The sequence below is a fragment of the Muntiacus reevesi genome, chromosome 1 (assembly GCF_963930625.1).
Source record: "Muntiacus reevesi chromosome 1, mMunRee1.1, whole genome shotgun sequence".
NCBI lineage: Eukaryota > Metazoa > Chordata > Mammalia > Artiodactyla > Cervidae > Muntiacus > Muntiacus reevesi.
In genome coordinates, this window is record NC_089249.1 from 117,144,118 (window position 1) to 117,164,575 (window position 20,458).

At 37.6% G+C, this 20,458-nt stretch overlaps 1 long non-coding RNA gene across 2 annotated transcripts in view; it reads left to right on the forward strand.

Moving 5' to 3' along the window:
- LOC136163536 (uncharacterized) overlaps positions 1–15,762 on the forward strand; it is a 133,587-nt gene extending 117,825 nt beyond the window's left edge. Inside the window, exon 3 of one of the 2 annotated variants that reach the window (XR_010662255.1) lies at positions 15,691–15,762. This is a non-coding gene — a long non-coding RNA (uncharacterized lncRNA). Of the gene's footprint in view, positions 1–816; positions 898–15,690 lie in introns of those variants that run through there. The other variant, XR_010662256.1, reaches the window with a different exon arrangement.
- Positions 15,763–20,458: the final 4,696 nt, after the last annotated feature.

Below are 20,458 nucleotides of genomic sequence, written 5' to 3' on the forward strand. Positions count from 1 at the left end.
TAACTGTGCTACATGCTTTTTGGGGCCTGAATAAAGTCACATGGCTGAGATGCCATCTCTAATCCCATTTTCCATTTGTATACTGGATTTTGTTAACCACTTTTTAAATAAAAATACAGCATGATTCTAATGTACTAAGGAGTTCCACGGATAACCATATAATTTCAAAACGATACTGATTTTGTTTATATGCAGCATAATCTTTTACAGTCCTTAGTCTTTATTTGAAGCATTGCAAAGTGGATTTTTATGAAAGGTATTATAAAGGACTCCTTGTTTCTTCATAACAGATCTGAACGTTAACTGATCAGAGTTCAGATAAATAGTCTTTACTCTCCATTAAAATATTAAAAAGCCTTTGGTAAGAAACTGGCATAAAGATCCTTCATTCTTGTTTAATGAACACTTGTTGGCAAGTATAACACTTTAATAGCTTTGCAAAATGAATTTTGTGTGTGCATCCTCCATTTCCCTGTCAGACACTTGTCCAGGTGCTGGAAATTTATTGGGGGAAGCATATTTTTACTCATTAGTTTTGTATTTGATTACAGAACAGTAAAATATGAACCACCAAGTCCCCGAGGCATAGCTGTGTACATTGAGATTAGTAATTGCATGTCATCGTGTTTTCCATTGGAATTTATATGGACAGATAGGATAGGTGCTTCTTAAGTAGGTTTAAAAGCAAAGCAAATTTGTATTTAATCTTTTTTGCAGCTATAGTTTCCCTAATGGAGAAAAGGTTAGCCTATATCATATATTTTAAACATAGTTTTAATTTATTTTTTTCTCTTCTCTGTTTTTTTTCCTTCACAGTTGAAGCATATCAGATTTTCTTGCCAACCACTACTAAAAAAAATCAGTGCCTATAAGGACGGTATGATATAAAACCTGTCAACAGACACCAGTTTTGCCCACATTCCAGCAAGCACAAAGAAGAAGGATGATTATAGGTGTAGACAAGCTTTGCCATTCAAGCAAGGAACTTAAATACAAAACAGAAATTACAGGTTGATTTTCAAGATACATTTTTTTTTGAATGTACAAAGTTGTGTTTATATATGTGTGTGTGAAGACTGTAGTTTTCCTCTTAAGCAAGTTATGTGTTTGGAATCTGAAGTTGTGTATTTTTTAGTTATGCTTGCAAAGAAAAATTATTATTTTATTGTTTGGCAGTATAATAATAAGTACATTAAATAAGTGATATTGCTTTAGACTGTGTTATGCTTAAATAGTGCCAATCACGCTGTGCTCTTTTCTATAAAGACACTCGTAAACACAACTTCCAAAACAGAATCTAATGAGGTACTTAATGGTCACAAAAATGGCACGTTTGATAATTAATGTTCCTTACTGATTTTTTGCTGATGCAGCATAGTGATAAATAGGAACACAAGTTAACTAAACATATTCTTGAACCACTAGTTAAAATGAGAGCACAAAAAGAACTTTAGTAACATCATTTACTATAGACCAAAACAACATTTGATAGCCTCCTTCTAAGATGAGCAGGAAAAGTCTAGGCAGACAACCACAAAGATTTTCTGTTCTGAGAAGCAGAAACCCCTTTTCACACGGAGGAGTATGAAACAGTTGATCTGACTTTGCTTATAGTGTATTTCATTGACGAAAATTAGGAGACTTTGTTTGCAAGATTCCCAGCTACCAAGAAATAAATACAATTGTTTGAACACTTACTATGTGCCAGGCAATTTTGTACAGAAATTATATTATACAAATCATTGTTCTCATTTTAAAGATTAGGTTACTGAGGTTTAGCAAAGGTAAGTCTTTAACATAGCGATTAGTAAGAGAGACCATTTACAAGAAAGGCAGTGATGAATAAAGAAAAGATTGCAGTTCTTACTGAGCAATGAAACCCGAGTTTGAATTCATGTGCTACTATTTTTTGCAGCTATGTGAGACAGCTTCTTTCAGCCTTAGTTTTTTATCTATAAGAAGAGGATAATAATACTTTTTAGTGTTTAAGGATTAGAAATCATATCTGTAATGCAGGTTGGATATGACTTGAAGATACTAAATGTGAAATGGTCCTTTCATGATCCTCTCAGTCCTTTCTTGGTAAAATACACACACACACACACACACACACACACACACAAAATACTTCCAAAGAATTCAGCAGGAGTGAAATTGGAAGAGAGGTACCCCTACCTCCAAAACTCAGGACCTTACCAATATACCACTCTATCTTCCTTAAACATGTGCTAAAGGGAAATTCCTTGTCTCATAGCATACAAAGCACGTTTAATTGTATTAGATACCCGAGTCTTCAAATGTGACACATGACTTTATAATTATCTTTAATAAAAGTATATTAAAGACTAGTCAACTTCATGACTCCAAATCTAGCTTTGTGTGACCTTTGGAAACTATTTGTAATAATACTCAATGAAATTCTGTTGCTCAAAAGACACGCAGAGATTGATTCTCTGTATCCCCAGTTCCTAGTTATGAAATCTGATTTGAGGTGTGGCATGTGTGCTATTATTGACATTATATTGAGTGGTTGACTTGAGACTCCTTATTAATGGAGAACAATCTAAATCAAAATTAAAATGTAGGAAAAAAAATGACCTAAAATCTTTATTAGACATTAGTCTTTCAAAAAGAAGAAAAGATTACTGTAGTTACAAAACTACCACTTCCAGTTTTTTTTTTTTCTTAAATTGCATCAGTGTTTTATGGCAGATGGATCTTGTTTATTCTTTATTGTTGTTGTTTGTAAATTCCCATTGACTTCAAAAGGGGCATGCCTACTAAGAATAGTGTGTGTTTCACAGCTGAGATTTAAGGGATTTGAGGGACTCAGAAAATCTGAGAGATAATTGAAGACTCACAGGGGAGGCATAGAAGAGATCAGAACAGCAAAGGGAGGCTCAAGGAGGATTTTAGGAGCTCCAAAGGCTATGAGGGGATCAGCGTAACAAGCAGAAGGCAAAGGGGCTCCTAACGGTAGAGGAATGATGAGAGGGAATTAGAATGTCATGGGGGACATCAACAAAGAGGATATAAGGATGGATAACTATCCCCAGAATGCTCCATTCATCCTGGGCAGCCTCACCTATCCCCATGGACTAGAGCTAGCCCATATGCTAATAAATCATTCCTTAGTGTCAGGCCACAAACCCACTGTCTGCTGAACATCTTCACTGGGTTGGCCAATAAACCCTTCACTCTCAGCATGTCCCAGATTGAAGTCATCATCTCTCATCCCTGACCCGCATCTTAGGTGTCAGAATAGCTCAGAGAACCTGTCTGACTCGTACCCTCCATTTACAATCTTCTGGTGCTGAATGGGAATTCTTGCACTTGGCTTCTCTCTCTGCTTAATTACTCTAGGTTGATGTTTTGATTTCAGTGCCTGCCTGACTTTCAGCTTTACCTTTGCTCTATGCTTTGTAGTCCCTCTGGTCATACCTGGGTCTTACAAGCCCCTATCCCTAAAGAGATCCAGTGTCTATCTTTGTACTTGTCTAAGAGAGGGATTTATTTTTTATCTAATCTAAGTATTGTAACTTGCTCTAGATTCCTCCCTTTTCCTTATCTTCTTTGTCTGATAAGCCACCAGGTTTTAGCAATTCTTTTTTTATTGTCCCATTAAAAAAAAGGCTGACTGCCTAAGAATTGATGCCTTCAAACTGTGGTGCTGGAGAAGACTCTTGAGAGTCCCTTGGACAGCAAGAAAATCAAACCAGTTAATCCTAAAGGAAATCAACTTTGAACATTTACTGGAAGGACTGATGCTGAAGCTGAAACTCCAATACTTTGGCCATGTGATGTGAAGAGCTGACTCACTATAGAAGACCCTGATGCTGCAAAAGATTGAGGGCAGGAGGCGAAGGGGACAACAGAGGATGAGATGGTTGGATGGCATCACTGACTCAGTGGACATGAGTTTGAGCAAACTCTAAGAGATGGTGAAAGACAGGGAAGCCTGGCATGCTACAGTCTAGGAGGGCGCAAAGAGTCAGACATGACCGAGTGACTGAACAACAAAAACTTAGCAATTCTATCTCAAAAAGATTTCTTCCAATCCTTTATGCAATTCTTACCTTTTCTTCCACTGTCATTTCTTTGAATTCATTATTTTATCAACCTTCTCCTAGAAGAAAGCAATAGTCTCCTACACATCTCCCTGTCTGCACTGGTGGTGGTTAGTGATTTAGTCGCTAACTCATATCTGATCTTGTAGCCCACCATCCATGGATTTTCCAGGCAAGAATACTGGAGTGGGTAGCCATATATTTGCCTAAATCATGGTTCTGAAAAAAAAAAAAAAAAATATATATATATATATATATATATATATATAATTATATATATATAAAATATATATATATATAAAATTCAGTGAAGTTCAGTTACTCAGTCGTTTCTGACTCTTGGCAACACCATGAACGGCAGCATGCCAGGCCTCCCTCTCCATCACCAACTCCTGGAGTCGACCCAAACTCTTGTCCATTGAGTCAGTGATGGCATCCAACCATCTCATCCTCTGTCCTCCCCTTCTCCTCCTGCCTTTCTTTCCCAGCATCAGGGTCTTTTGCAATGAGTCAGCTCTTCACATCAGGTGGCAAAAGTATTGATGTTTCAGCTTCAGCTTCAGTCCTTCCAATGAACACCCAGGACTGATCTCCTTTAGGATGGACTGATTGGATCTTCTTGTAATCTTGTAACTCTTGAAAGGGACTCTCAAGAGTCTTCTCCAACACCACAGTTCAAAAGCATCAGTTCTTCAATGCTCAGCTTTTTTTATAGTCCAACTCTCACATCCATACACGACCACTGGAAAAATCATAGCCTTGACTGGACGGACCTTTCCTGACAAAGTAATGTCTGCTTTTTAATATGCTGTCTGGGTTGGTCATAGCTTTCCTTCCACGGAGCAAGCGTCTTTTAATTTCATGGCTGCAATCACCATCTGCAGTGATTTTGGAGCCCCCAAAAATAGTCTGTCACTGTTTCCCCATCTATTTGCCATGAAGTGATGGGACCAGATGCCATGATCTTAGTTTTCTGAATGTTGAGCTTAAGCCAACTTTTTCACTCCCCTCTTTCACTTTCATCAAGAGGCTCTTTAGTTCTTCTTCACTTTCTGCCATAAGGGTGGTGTCATCTGCATATCTGAGGTTATTGATATTTCTACCAGCAATCTTGATTCCAGCCTGTGCTTCCTCCAGCCCAGCATTTCTCATGATGTACTATCCATATAAGTTAAATAAGCAGGGTGACAATATACAGCCTTGATGTACTCCTTTCCCAATTTGGAACCAGTCTGTAGTTCCATGTCCAGTTCTAATTGTTGCTTCCTGACCTGCATACAGATTTCTCAAGAGGCAGGTCAGGTGGTCTGGTATTCCCATCTCTTTCAGGAGTTTCCATAGTTTGTTGTGAGCCACAGTCAAAGGTTTTGGCATAGTCAATAAAGTAGCAATAGATGGTTTTCTGGAACTCTCTTGCTTTTTCTATGATTCAGCAGATGTTGGGAATTTGATCTCTGGCTCCTCTGCCTTTTCCAAATCCAGCTTGAACATCTGGAAGTTCATGGTTCACGTATTGTCAAAGCCTGGCTTGCAGAATTTTGAGCCTTACTTCACTGACATGTGAGATGAGTGCAATTGTGCAGTAGCTGAACATTCTTTAGCATTGCCTTTCTTTGGGATTGGGATTGGATTAATATATATAATTAATCCAGTTAAAATCTTTCAGTGTCTCTCCACTGCCTTCCAAACAAGTCCACTTTAACATGGATAGAAGCTCATTCTACTATCATTCCCCTTACTTCTTCAACATCACTTTCTGCCATGCCTCATCTCATGTCACCCTCCAGGCTGTCCTGTCTTGCTTCCACACCTTTGTTGTTCCCTATATTTGAAAGTCCTTCCCTCAGCCCATTCTCCTCCCACTGTCAACCTGGTGAACAATTCATTGTTCGCAACTCAGCTCCAGTGTCACCCCGTTGAGGTCTACATTCAGTCTCTACAGTCACGGCCAGACACACCCAAACAGCAGTACCATGGAAGGAAAAGGGCCAAGCCTGTCCTGTGCTTACAAGTAGACACACACCATACAATGGGAGCAGTCTGGCCCATACCTCAGTGAAGACACTGGGAGGAGGTCTAGCCCAGCATATTCAGCATGGAATCTTTGGAACAAGTCAATATGCTACAGAGGAAAACTCAAATCTGGAGAAAGTCAGATGAAATCCATGGGTTTCCTAACAGGGAGATAAAGCTTGACAAAGGGAATCCAATAGCAGTCAGTTAACTTGAGTAGGCAGACCATTACCAGACACATGGGAATTGTGTTAGAAAGTGTCGAACGACAGGCTCTATGCTTAGGGATAGCTGGATGGCTTAATAAAATAGTTTCAGGCTCAGAAAAAACACAGGACAAGGTTAAAAAGAAGAAACTTAGAAAACAAATCAGTTGTGAGAAATGGAGGCATGCATTAAAAGAATCTATGCAGCAGAAGGTGACTTGATGCGGTAGGGAAGCCCCTCCACACTGGACCGGGGCCTCAGCCCTCAGCCCTCGGCTTAAAACTGAATGGAGCTGGACCCTAGTAAGAAAGTGTGGCCACAGCCTTGCCGTGAAGGGACTGTGCAGCGGATCCAGGGAGGGCCTAACACCCTCCACATGCTAGCTGACATCAATTCTGTCAGGGGGACAACTTTTCTTGCCATTTGGCCTAATTTTTTTCCTTAATTGAATTCAATGAAATTTGAAGAGCAATCATTAAACCATTATACCTTACTCTTGTTACACTTTCTCATATTCTTCTTCAGAAAAATCTCTCTCTGATATTTGCAGATTGCCAGTGTTTGTACATTGTCAACACATCTCTGTTACTAGTCGCTTAGTAAGCCCTCTTTCTAGTTTACATCCTTAACCTTCCTGTATACTCCAGGTCTTTTGTTACACAAGCGTGTCCCTAGCGCAGGTTTGCCCTCCTCTTTCTAACATGGAAACACCCCTTTCAAATGGGGAATCCAGGAGGCAACACTCAGTGCTATATACACACTGTTGACCAGGCAAATGGTGCAAAAACATAGCTCCTCATCCTCCCCAGTGGCCCAGAAGGTAAAGAATCGGCCTGCAGTGCGGGAGACCTGGGTTCAATCCCTGAGTCGGGAAGATCCCCTGGAGAGGGAAATGGCGACCCACTCCAGCTCCAGTGTTTTTGCCTGGAGAATTCCACGGACAGAGGAGCCTGGCAAGCTACAGTCCATGGAGTCACAGAGTCGGACACGACTGAGCATAGCACACCCTCCCTGAAGGAGGCCCAGGTTTGCCTGCTCCTCCGGGAAAAACTTCAGTTTCCTTTCTCAAATTATAATGATCTCCTTGTCTGAGCTGGTTGTAAGCAGTCAAATCACATCCATATACCTGAAGGATTTAGTTTGATTTTTTTGCTTAGTAGTTACCTGCAGCAGCGTTAAAGACAACCCAGCTTTGTGATCTGGTGTTTGCTATACAAACCTGGGCAAGTTCCTTCATTTCTATGCGCCTCAGTTTCCCTGTCTGTAAAATGCACATGATGTATAGTTCAAAAAGCTGCTGTAAGGAGAAAATATATGTGATCACTTCATACAGTGTCATCTAGTAACTGCTCAACAAACCGGTTAGTCATTGTTCTATATGTGGAACATTCTGGGATCCAGATTCTTCATCAGAGCATTTTTTCCAGTTATAAAAACTGACATTCTCTGAGACTGTAGGAATTGATGGAACATGTTTTCCAGGCTTTGGGGGTTTCATTCCACCCCTATTGGGGGAATTGTGTTCTCCTTTTTCCATATCAACAAGGGTAGATGTCTCTACCACTTCATTCACTCTTTGTAAAATTGCCTGATGGGAAATTCTGTCACCTAAAAATTAATTTGTGTTAATTTATATCCTCTCTGGTTGGAGATTCATTCTTAAATGTATTTAATAAGTACTATCCCTTCTCCTTCCCAATGCATATCAAAAAAAAAAATGCTGACAGCATGTTACAGATAAAACTTAGAGGAGAATTCTGATTGCCCAGAAGTGCTTTGATTATTGACAGCCTTCATGGTCCCTCATCTTCTTCCTTTTCATCTTCACACCAAATCTACAAGGTAGCTATTACTATCCCCATATTACATAAGAGGGAACTGAAGTTCATTGTTTTTAAGTACATTGGAACCAATTACCTGCAAAAATCTAGATCTCTTCATCCCATCTCTCAAACTTATGGCACTCTCTCAGGTCATTGGTTCTAAAGGCAGTGGAGTTTCAGGACCTTCTCGGCCACCATATGGCTCTTAGCAACTTTAAATTTGAAGCCAACATTTCTGGATTTGAATCCTGTTTTTATCTTTTGTGAAATGTGCAATCCTGAGCAAGATTTTGCTACTAGAAGCCTGATTTCCACCTGTAAAATGGGTAGTATAACTTTTCATGGGCTAGATGAGCAAACTTCCTACTACATAACATGAATGGTAGCTCTTTTCTTTTCTTCCCATTCTTTTCTTTCTCTTTCAATTCCTTGGCAAACATACTCAACTCTCTTTTTTTTTCTTCCTGAACAAAGCTCCTTTGTCCATGTAATCATTAATAATTTTCAGGTATATTCAAAGTCAAGGCCAAAACTTTGACTTTTATGTTAAGGATCCAAAATCTTGAGATTTACCTCACCAATTTCCACCTGAAACCCTTTATGACTGAAATAGGCATAGTTCTACTTTGTCTTATTTAAAAAAGCCACCACCTGTTGCATAGGAAGAAGTGAAAGTAATATGGTGTTAGCTGGAGTGAGAAGAGGGGAATTAATGTTTTTATTTTAAATATCACAGAAAGGAGTCCCTACCCTGCCCCTGCCCCCAGCAGAAAATGTCACAGCAATAGAAATTTGTAGTGTGACATCACACTAGTTCATGAAATTATTTCTGAAACCTCAGAATAGTTTGTCAGAACTTGTTTGGGGAATAACCAAATGCTTTAATTTTCTACCCAACTTTGATGACTTTGTTTTTAATCTAGAACATTCAAACCAATTTCTGGAAACCGGTAAATATCACCAAATTTCTCTTTCCTGATTTTGACCTACCCTCAAATTAATAAAGCTGATCTTTGTCAGTTCTTGGATACACATATAACCTCTGTTTTGGAGGTAGTGTATCTCAATGCAGAGAGACTGGGCCACCCTCAGACTTGGGTTCAAAGGGCAGTTACTTCACTTAATGCCCTGTGTGACTTTGGGCAAGATCCTCTGAGTCTTCATCACCTCACCTCTAAAAGCAGAGTGTTCATTCATCCTCCCATAAACAACCATGACACAGGAGCACTGCTCTAAACTCTAAGGTTACATCCAACACAAAACCTCCTGCTTTCATGAACTTGTGTTCTAGCTGAGAAGGTGGATACTAACAAGTAAACACACAAATAATACCTAACATGTCATATGGTGAAAAATAATCCAGAAAAACATAAAGCAGGCTCAGGACAGCTCAAAGTGCCAGTGAGAATGGGGATGGACTGCTGTTGACCCCAGAACACCAGCGAATTCACACTGCCTGCCTGCTATGAGGGGTTCGAAAATAGATTGCCTAAAAGAGCGTGGACAAGAGTTCTTGTGAACTTTTGGTTGAATATGATGGGTGGAAGCAAAAATGGCAAACGTAAACACAACAGACAATGAAACAAATATTTAAAGTATACTAACACACATCCTAGGAGACACACAATGTCAGGCTTTCCTGTGTGATTAGTTAGTGTATTGGAACTCTGTTTCTGATATGTAGCATGGGAAAATTAGCCACTTTGTCCCTCTGCACCTCAACTATCTTCTCTGTCAAATGGACTGAATAAAATATCTCCCCCAAGGAATGGTCCCTAAAGATCGTCATATAGTAACTTTATGAAATGGCTATTACTTGTAGAAATAGCTCACATTTTGGAACCATGTGATAAAAATCAGTCTAATCAAGCACAAGGTTCTGCCCCAACCCTTTAAGTATCAAAAGTAGAATTCATTGTTCAAATTCTGATAGTCAAATTTCTTCAGTAAATGTTAAAAGCAGCGGCCCTCTTCACCAGTCTGCCATGACTATTTTAAACTCAAGTGAATGCAAATGTTTTTAGTGGGATGTCAGTTGTGTCAGTGAATGAAACTGAAGTCACTCCAGCAAATGATACAAACAGATTGTTGTAGCCTGGATGAGCGTCATAGAGCCAAACAGAGGAGCAGCATACCAAATCCCCAGATATGTCCTTCCTTTTGTGACCCAGTCCCCCTGACTGTTGTCGTGGGCGATATTCAGCTGGCAGGTGCTGTCACCTGCTGTTTTTGATTACCCCTTGGAGAGCTCTTAGAAGAATATTGTCATTCTGAGATTCCATACTCACCTCTTGTCTGATTTCAGCTCCACTTGAAACTGAACGGAATCCCATTAATTATCACTTCAGGTAGTAAGTCAGTTTCTCATATGTGAAAAGAATGCGGCAACTCAAGTCCTTCTTTTTGTTTGGGATCGCCAAAGAGTTATTACAGATGGTATTGAACTCATAAGAATAATTTTAGCCTTACCACAGCAACAAAGCATTTTGTAAATGTATAACCTTGTTTTTTCTTAAAAAGCCCTGAATAACTGGGAAGTCATATCGCTGGCTTAAGTGCGATAGCTCTTCTCTCTCTCCCCCCTCCGACTTTAAAAGCATGCATTCAGTCCCCTGCTTTAAAGTCAAGGCAATGTGCTGATTGACTGTGCTGACATAATTGTGTTAATGACAAGACACGACGGCTACATTGTTAGATGGGTCGCTTATCATCACTATTTATTTAGTTCGCTCTGCCAAGTCTGAATTATACTTTTATACATTGTGGTTAGAGTCAGTCATTTAAAGTGCTTCACTGTTGAAACAACATTTTTTTACAAGTCTTTTAGCTGTAGTTCAAGAGAAAAAAAAAGTCCTCTACAGCATCATTAAACAGGGTTCAAAGTAAGTCCTTGCTGAAAGATGTGAAGTTTGAGCTCTTAGGAAATGGAATCTTTGATCTCCAAAATGATTAGTGAAAACATTTTTGTCCACAGGCCCATTTTTATCTCATGGTAAAGAAAATAATACAATTTAATCTACATAATACTCATTCTGAGGCCTCCAGTCAGCCTCTGGCCCCAGTGTCTGCTAGTTCTCCCTGATCTTTGCTGGAGGAAGAAACGAGACAGTCCTATCTCTCAAGGCATCAGCTCTCTTTGACTGAATGGAGAGGGACCTCACTTACATGGTGCCACCACCATATTTCAAGGCTGTGACATTCCCAGGGCTTTATTTTTTAGGCGAAAGCTAATTTAAAAGTTAATATAAAAATGATAACCCTGAGTCATTAGAACTGTTGAAGCAATGCGTCTTCCACAAGCCATGCGTGACCATAAGAAGTGCAGTCTTAGGGATAAGTGAAAGCAAAAGCATTGGTTGCTCAGTCTGATCCAGCTCCTTGCGACCCTACAGACTGTAGCCCGCCAGGCTCCTCTGTCCATGGAAAACTCCAGGCAAGATGCTGGAAAGTTGCCATCCCCTTCTCCAGGGGATCATCCAATCCAGAGATTGAACCCAGGTCTCCCACATTGCAGGCAGATTCTTTACCATCTGAGCCACCTAAGAAAGGAGAATAAATGCTAGTGTAGCTAGCACACGGGCTGAAGAACTCCAGATTGGCTTGTCAGAAAAGGATGTAAAAAAGGAATGGTTAAACCAAATGCTCAGATTGTCCTTCAAGTTCATAGATCTGTCTTCCATTCCAGTCTCATCTTTAATTTTCTTTAGATGTATTTTAATGCCATATTTATTTACCAGGTGCCAGATCCTACTTTAGTCTCTGAGCTATACTAATGAACAAAACCAAGCTCCCATCCTCATGCAGCTTCCATTCTACAACAGAGACACCAGAGCAATCTTGTACATGAATGTTAAACACTTGAACTAGAATTTCTCTAGAGTATATATAAGGATGTGGTTGCTGGGCAAATGATATGCTTATCTTTAGCTTTATTGATATTACCAAACTGGTTTCCAACATGTTTGTGTCAATGTATGTGCATGAGAGCTCACCTTCATCTCACCAACATTTGAGAGTTCATACTTTTAGATTTTGCAAATCTGATGGATAATAAATTTTATGCCATTATAAGTTAGATTTGTTTTTCATGCCTGTTAAGAAGGTTCGCATGTTCGTTGTTCAATCACTCAGCTTGTTGTTGGGTGTTAGTCATTCTGACTCTTCTTTTGCCTGTCTGTGTCGCCTGCTCATTTATTTTTGTCACTTGCTTATTTTCAAATGAAAATGCTTGTCTTTTCCTCATTGATTTGTTGGGAGTTTTTAATATGTTCAGATAATAATGCTTGTTGGTTTATAAACTGCAAATAATTTCACCCAGTTTGCACTTTTTATTCTCTTTATAGTATCATTTTTGGACAGAAGTTTCTAGTGCTGACAAATTTTTCCACTTTTTTCCTTATGACTTTATTATTGAATTGACTTGCTTGTCATTTGTATCATAAAGATATGTTCTAATTTCTTCTGGATTTTTTAAGTTTTGCTTTCATCTTTAGATCATTAATTCACCAGGAATGAATTTGTGTGTTTTGTATGAGGCAGGAGTTCAGTTTTTTCTCATATGATTAATAGATATTAACATGACAGACCATGGATTTGTAGTGCCACCTGAGTCACACATTATATTTCTGTATTTCCATGGATCTCTTGTGTCTGCAAGATCACTGACTCAGTCATGTTCAACTTTTTGAGACCGCGTGGACTGAAGCCTTCCAGGTTCCTCTCCCCATGGAATTTTTCAGACGAGAATACTGGAGCAGATTGCCATTTTCCTTCCACTCCAGGCAATGTGTCTACTACTGACCCAGTATTACACTGTCTTAATTCCTGTAAGTACAATTATAATGATAATGTTCCTTGTATATAATACGACATGTGCGCTCAGTTGTGTCCAACCCTTTTGTGACCTCATGAACCATAGCCAGGCAGGCTCCTCTCTCCATGGAATTTTCCAGGCAAGAATATTGGAGTGGGTTGCCATTTCCTTTTCCTGACGATCTTTCTGACCCAGAGATCGAACCCACATTTCCTGCATCTCATACATTACAGGCTGATTCTTTACCACTGAGCCACCTAGGAAGCCCTCTATATAATATGATCTGCCCCATCTTATTCTTATCCTTCTAAATCAATTTCTTTGAATTTCTATATTATTTTTATAATAATTTGTCATATAAGATTTTAAGTGCTATTTACATTTGATTATGCTTCATAGATTAATTGGGAAAAAATTATATCATTATAATAACATCTTCTTATGGACATTATAATAATGTCCATAAACATGGTTTCTCCATTTATTTACATCTCCTTGAAAGTTTAAATCTTTCTGCTTTAAACTTTTCACTTCTTAAAACTTTTTTTGGAATCTCTTTTCTAAATAATTATCTGATTGTTTGCTAACTTACAGGCATGCACTGCATTTTTTATATTGATCATTTAGCAAAAAATTTGAAGGTTTCTTTGAAATCTTAAAATTTATCAGTACATGATCTTTGTTTTCTTTTTAATGAGTTAATGATAAATTATAAATTTTTATCTCTTTATTTTTATTTTTAAAAATTTCTTTATCTTACATAATAGGTACAGAATCTCCAACACAAAAGTGAGTGTATATTTATATTGTCTCTGAAATTTTTTAAATGTTTCATTATTAAGTATGATGTTGGCTGCAGATTTAGTCATTATTTTATTCATTTTGAAGAATTTTCTCTTTACAGGTTGTTATGGGGCTTCCCAGGTGGCGCTAGTGGTAAAGAACTCGCCTACCAAAACAGGAGATGTAACAGACACAGGTTTGATTCCTGAATCAGGAGGATGGCATGGCAACCCATTCAAGTATTCTTACCTGGAGAATCCCATGGACAGAGGAGCCTGGCAGGCTACAGTTCATAGAGTTGCAAAGAGTTGGACACAACTGATGCGACTTAGCATGCACGCACAGAAGTTGGTATGAGTTTTTATCAGAAAGTATTGTTTCTTCAGTTTTTCCACACGTAGTAAGTGGTCTCATGCCATTTTTTTTCCTTTAATTTGTTAATGTAGTGAGTTGCTTCCATAGATTTTAATATTAAGAAAAACTCACATTCTTGAAATATATTTAATCTGGACATGATGCATTTATTTTAATACAGTAATATTATTGGATATATTTTATTCATAATTTATTTTGCTTCATTTTAATTATAGTAAAATACACATAACATAAAATTTTCTTTCTTAACAGTTTTAAAGTGTACAGTTCAGTATTGCTAAGTATATTGCACATTGTTGTGCAATCTCCAGAACTTTTCATCTTGTAAAACTCAAACTCTACACCTATTAAAAAAAACAAGTCCCCATTTTTTTCTCCTCCCAGCCCTCAACAATTACCATTCTACTCTCTCTATCTATTTATTTGACTACTTTAGGTACGTTATAGAAATAGAATCACAGATAAAAATGTGTTTTATTTGTGGTTGCCTTATTTCATTTAGCATGTCCTCAAGGCATGCTAGGTTCATCTGATATATTGTAGCATGTGTCAAAATTTCCTTCTTTTTTAAGGCTGAATAATATTCCATTGTACATTTCATTGTTTTATAGCCTCCATCTTTTAGCTATTGTGAATAATGCTGCTATGAACATAGTATACAAATATCTCCTTTGTTTTATGATTTTTAATCTATATTTCACAATTGAGATATGGTCTCAATATTTTTTCTCACAATGTCCTTATCTGGTTCACATTATGATACCTAATAAAATTAATCATAAACAATTTACTTTTTTCCTTCCTAGAACAGTTTATTTTTTATTGAGATTTTCTGTTCCTCAAATGTTTGAAAGTGTTAGTTGCTCAGTCATGTCTGACTCTTTGCAACCCTACAGCTTATAGCCTGCCAGACTCCTCTGTCCATGGGATTCTCTAGGCAGGAATACTGGAGTGGGTTGCCATACCCTCCTCCAGGGGATTTTCTCAACCCAGGGATTGAACCCAGGTCTCCTGCATTGCAGACAAACTCTTTACTGTCTGAGCCACCAGGGAAACCCCTGGTGTTTAGTAGAGACAATCTTTAAAAACCATTTGAGTCTAATATTTTTATTGTGGTATAATCTTAACTATTTTACAATTTATTTATTATTCCAAAGCCTATTCAGATTTTCTATTACTTTTTTAGTCAATTGTGATAAATTAGTTTTTTAGAAATTTGTCTACAGCATCTATTTTTTTTCAGATGTATTCACAAAACATGTCTCACACCATTTTTTTCTTAATTTGTACTTGTTATAATTATTCCTTAGTTTTTATTCTTAATATTTTTATTTCTTTTCCCTTATATCTTACTTTTTTCCAACCAACTTGCCCCATGTTTGACCATAGTTTAGTAACCAAGATTTTTAAGTTCTTTTTCTTGTATTTTTTAAAAATTTTATTAATTGTGGCTCTACTTTTTAATGTTTCCTTTCTTCATCTTTGTCTGGCTTATTCTTGTGTTTTTTTTATAACTTTTTGAGTTTAATAATAATTTAATAACATTCAGTGTTTCTTCTCTTATGAGAATTTAAGACTGCAATTTTTCTTCTTCTATATATCACTTTAGCTTCACTCCTGGCTGAATGTATCACAAGCTGGAATCAAGATTACCAGGAGAAAAATCAACAACCTCTGATATGCAGATGATACCACCCTAATGGCAGTAAGAGAAAAGGAACTGAAAAGCCTCTTGACAAGGGTGAAAGAGGAGAGCGGAAAAGCTGGCTTAAAACTCAACATTCAAAAAACTAACATCATGGCATCTGCCATCACTTCATGGCAAATAGATGGGAAAAATGGAAACAGTGGCAGATTTTATTTTCTTGGGCACCTAAATCACTGTGGATGGTAACTGCAGCCTTGAAACTAAAATTTGATGCTTAGTCCTTGGAACAAAAGCTATGACAAACCTAGACAGCATATTGAAAAATCAGAGATATCACTTTGCTGACAAAGATCTGTATAGTCAGAGCTATGGTATTTCCAGAGGTCATGTACAGGTGTGAGATTTGGACCATAAAGAAGGCTGAGAACTGAAGAATTGATACTTTCAAATGTGGTGCTGGAGAAGACTCTTGAGAGTCCCTTGGACAGCAAGAAGTTCAAACCAGTTGAATATTCATTGGAAGGACTGATGCTGGAGCTGAAGGGCCAATACATTGACCGCCTAATGTGAAGAACCTACCTCATTTGAAAAGACCTTGATGCTGGGAAGGATTGAGAGCAGGAGAAGAGGGCAACAGAGGATGAGATGGTTGGATGACATCACCAATTCAGTGGGCATATGTATAGCAAACTCTGGGAGATAGGGAAGGACAGGGAAGCCTGGCTTGTTGCAGTCCATGGAGTCACAATAGTTGGACACAACTTAGTGACTGAACAACAACAAATTTTATGTAGTAGTTTTATTAAATTTTAAATATTTCCAATATCTATTATAACTTCTTTTGACACATTATTTTTTTTTCTTTTGACACATTATTTTTAAAAAATTTTAAATTTAAAATAAGGAGTTTTTAAAATATTTTTCTTTCTTTTGGATTGTTAAATTATTCACCATCTTTAACTTTACAAATTGTTAAGTTGAACTAATAAATTTTTAATTTTCTAAGTGACCTTTTAATAATTGAATTTTAAAATATATCTCCATCACCAGTAGCAGCAGCAAACATTTTGGGTTTTGTCAATTTCATAGTAAACAAAGTAAAGTTCTAGACTATAAAACTCAAGTAATTGTTGACTCTTGAAAATTTCTCTTTTGGTGCAATTTTTTAAAATGTATCTTCCTTTGATGAAATTTTGGTAGCTAGTTCTAATAGTATACATGCTGGAACAGAATATCTTAATGATTAAATCTTGTTAACCCTATCATTTTACCACATTCCTAAAGAATATAATCATGAAAAAATATTGAAGGCAAAGGCAATGTAGGGCTGAAGCCTATAACCCATATGGTGATCTAGTCTACTGACCTCTCATCCCATAGAAGAATCAAGGGCTTCTATTGCCAACTCGGCAAACCCAGAAATGGAAGATACCCAAGCATCTCTCATTATTCACATCCCAGGGATCAACTCTGCTATCTCTTGCGATCTTCTAAAGGTAAGAAGGGTTCCTTTATCAAGATAAGTCTTTGGAACTGGCCCTACAATATCAGTACCATGGAAGAAAAGTCAGAGAAGAGAAAACATAAGGGGGAACCAAAAAGAAAGAAGTGAAGTCGTTCGGTTGCGTCCGACTCTTTATGACCCCATGGACTGTAGCCCACCAGGCTCCTCCATCTATGGAATTTTCTAGGCAAGAGTACTGGAGTGGGTTAACATTTCCTTCTCCAGGGGATCTTCCCAACCCAGGGATCGAACCCAGGTCTCCCACATTGTGGGCAGAGGGGAACCAAAAAGAGGAATGTGTTTAACCCAAGTAGATTCATTTTATTGTATTATTCATTCCTTTCAACAAAAGCACCACATTCTAGAAAAGGAGGGACACTGTGCATGCATAAGGACTTCATTTTTGTCTCTGACCCACTTCAGAATTCCTTTTTCTTGAGGAGGAGAGATAGAAGCAATGGCATTGATCTCCTGCCCCACACCTCAGTCCTCAATAGTCAAACTGATGACTGCTGGCAAGAGCACTTGCCACATCCAAATAGGGTTGCACCAGGACTGAAAGATCGAATGCTTCCTACAGCCAGATTTTAGCCTTGACCTTGTGATTAATTCAAGATGGAAGTGGAAAAATGAGTTCATAAGAGAACTCAGGTGCTTGGGATTTTATAAAGTGACATGAATGGGGGAAGGATATGAGTCTGGGAAGAAAAATGAGGATGGTATCTCTAGTGAGAGGGGGATGTCTAGCACAAATTAGGCAAATGTGATACTGAGGTTGGTTGATGGATCATTCATCATTACTGAATATTTATAATAATAATAGCAAGTATTTATATAGCATTTACTAGATACTAAGTTCTTGATATTTATTAAATTATTTAACATTTATAAAAACTCTATGATGTTATTGTCATCTCTAGTTTATACATGCTACAAATGCAGGATGGAAAAATTAAAGATCACATCACTAGTAGGTGACAGAACTGAGATTCTAACCTAGGCAGATTAGTCATAGACCCCATGCTCTCCTTAACCACTATGCTACATATGGTCTTTTAATATATTATTATATATAAATATTTATATTAGAATATAAATACATACAGGGGCTTCCCAGGTAGCTCAGTGATAAAGAATCTGTCTACCACAGGAGCTGCAGGAGATGTGGGTTCAATCCCCAGTTTGGGAAGATCCCCTGGAGGAGGGCGTGGCAACCCACTCCAGTGTTCTTGTCTAGAGAACCCCATGGACAGAGGAGCCTGACAGGCTACAGTCTATAGGGTCACAAAGAGTGGAACATGACTGAGCATGCACACATGCACATGTACATAACAGTAGAGGGTACATCAATACAAAGATGGCACATAAGCTTGAACAAAATATAGACCCTATTCTCTGCCCTCAGTGAGCTTAAAGTCTGACTGGAATAATGCTCAAGTAATGATAGTTGAAATACAGCATTGAATTGTAATATATCTAAGAAAAAGGAGCAACCAAAAAATTTAAGAGAAGAACACAATGATTCTTATAGATTCATCCCAAATGGATAAAATTATATCTGAGACCTAAAAAAATAAATAGCAATTGTTCAAGAATACAGTCAGAGGCGGATTCCAGGCAGAAGAAAGAAGAATATGAAAAGGACCCCAGGCTTGAAATATGTGTATTTAAAAGGTTCATTGAATACACTATGCAGAGAAGCAATACGAAAAGGCGCTACAATAAACTGTGGCATAACCCTACTAGAGAGGTATTACCAGAGTTGGACCCAACTGGATAGGAAATAAAATTGACAAAATAAAATAAAATAAAACCCAAGGGAAGCCATCTTCCTCATGGGTAAGAAAACAAATGCTTGAAGGGTAAGGAAAACAAAGACAAAGCCAGAAATTGTTTTCTTGACTTCTGACAAGTTGATAGATTGAAACATATCAGATATATAAATTATAATGTTCAATAATTTTTCATGTGTTTCCCTTCATAATCTTTCTACAAGACTTTAAGTTACTTAAAGTAACAGAAATCATGTTGAAATTATGTCTAAATTCCATTTTAAAATAACCCAAAGAAAACATCATAGATGTGTTAACATTATTTTTGACTGATGAACAGTAAGTCTCCACTATGATTATTTACATCTTCATAAATATGCTTTGTTAACATTCTTCTAGACCTTAATGTAGTTGACTTCTAAGGAAGTAAATAATAAAAATTTTAAGACCACATGAGGTAGTATACTATCTTTGAAACAATCTGCTGAGGATGAATTTTATCCCTCAGAATATAATAGCTCCTTAAGATCCCTAAGGTGTGAGTAAGCATGGATTTCCGTGGAGGGAAAGTGAAAGTTGCTCAGCCATGTCCAGTTCTTTGCGACTCCATGGAATGTAGCCTGCCAGGCACCTCTGTCCATGGGTTTCTCTAGGCATGAATACTGGAGTGGGTAGCCATTCCCTTCTCTAGTGGATCTTCCCAACCCAAGGATCAAACCCTGGCTTCCTGCATCACAGTCAGATCCTTTACTGCCTGAGCTACCAGGAATGGATACTAAATTGACATTATTTTTCCTATATTTTACTCTGTCACAAGAATAAATGGGCAACATAGTTTTGTTGCACACTTTTTTTCTTGTTCCTTCAGACAAATTCTAAGCTGTTAGAGAAATCAGCATTTTTGATACTTGTTAAAAACAATAGGCATACTTTACATTGTAGGCTAAAGATGGAGTTTTTCTCAGATTTTTTGGGTACTTTTGAGACCACAAGGTCATTCTGGCCATGCTACATGAGTTTGAAAGTTAAGCACTCTTAATTTTCTTTAATATAGTGGGGACACATAGGCAAAAAAGATTTCTGTTGTCCTCATTTAGCTCTGTTTTTAGAACATGGTGGGTGGTTGTACGACACGGGGTGACTTTCCTGGAAACCACTGTAAAAATTATTCACATATACATATCTGTGAATTCAAATATGTATTCTGTCTCCCCTCTTTCTCTTTGCTTCTTTCCCTCTCTATATAAATATGCATATCCATAAATTAGCATCAGAATATCAGGAGTTTATTAACTATGAAGATAAAAAGTCATCAGAGGAAAAAAGATACTTTTACAGAAAGTTTTATTTTTAATTAATAAGACAGATCAACTATTCCCACTATTTACTAATCTCACGTATCATTTATTCCAGGTAGTTACTGAGCTCTTACAAGACTTCAGGCACTGTACTA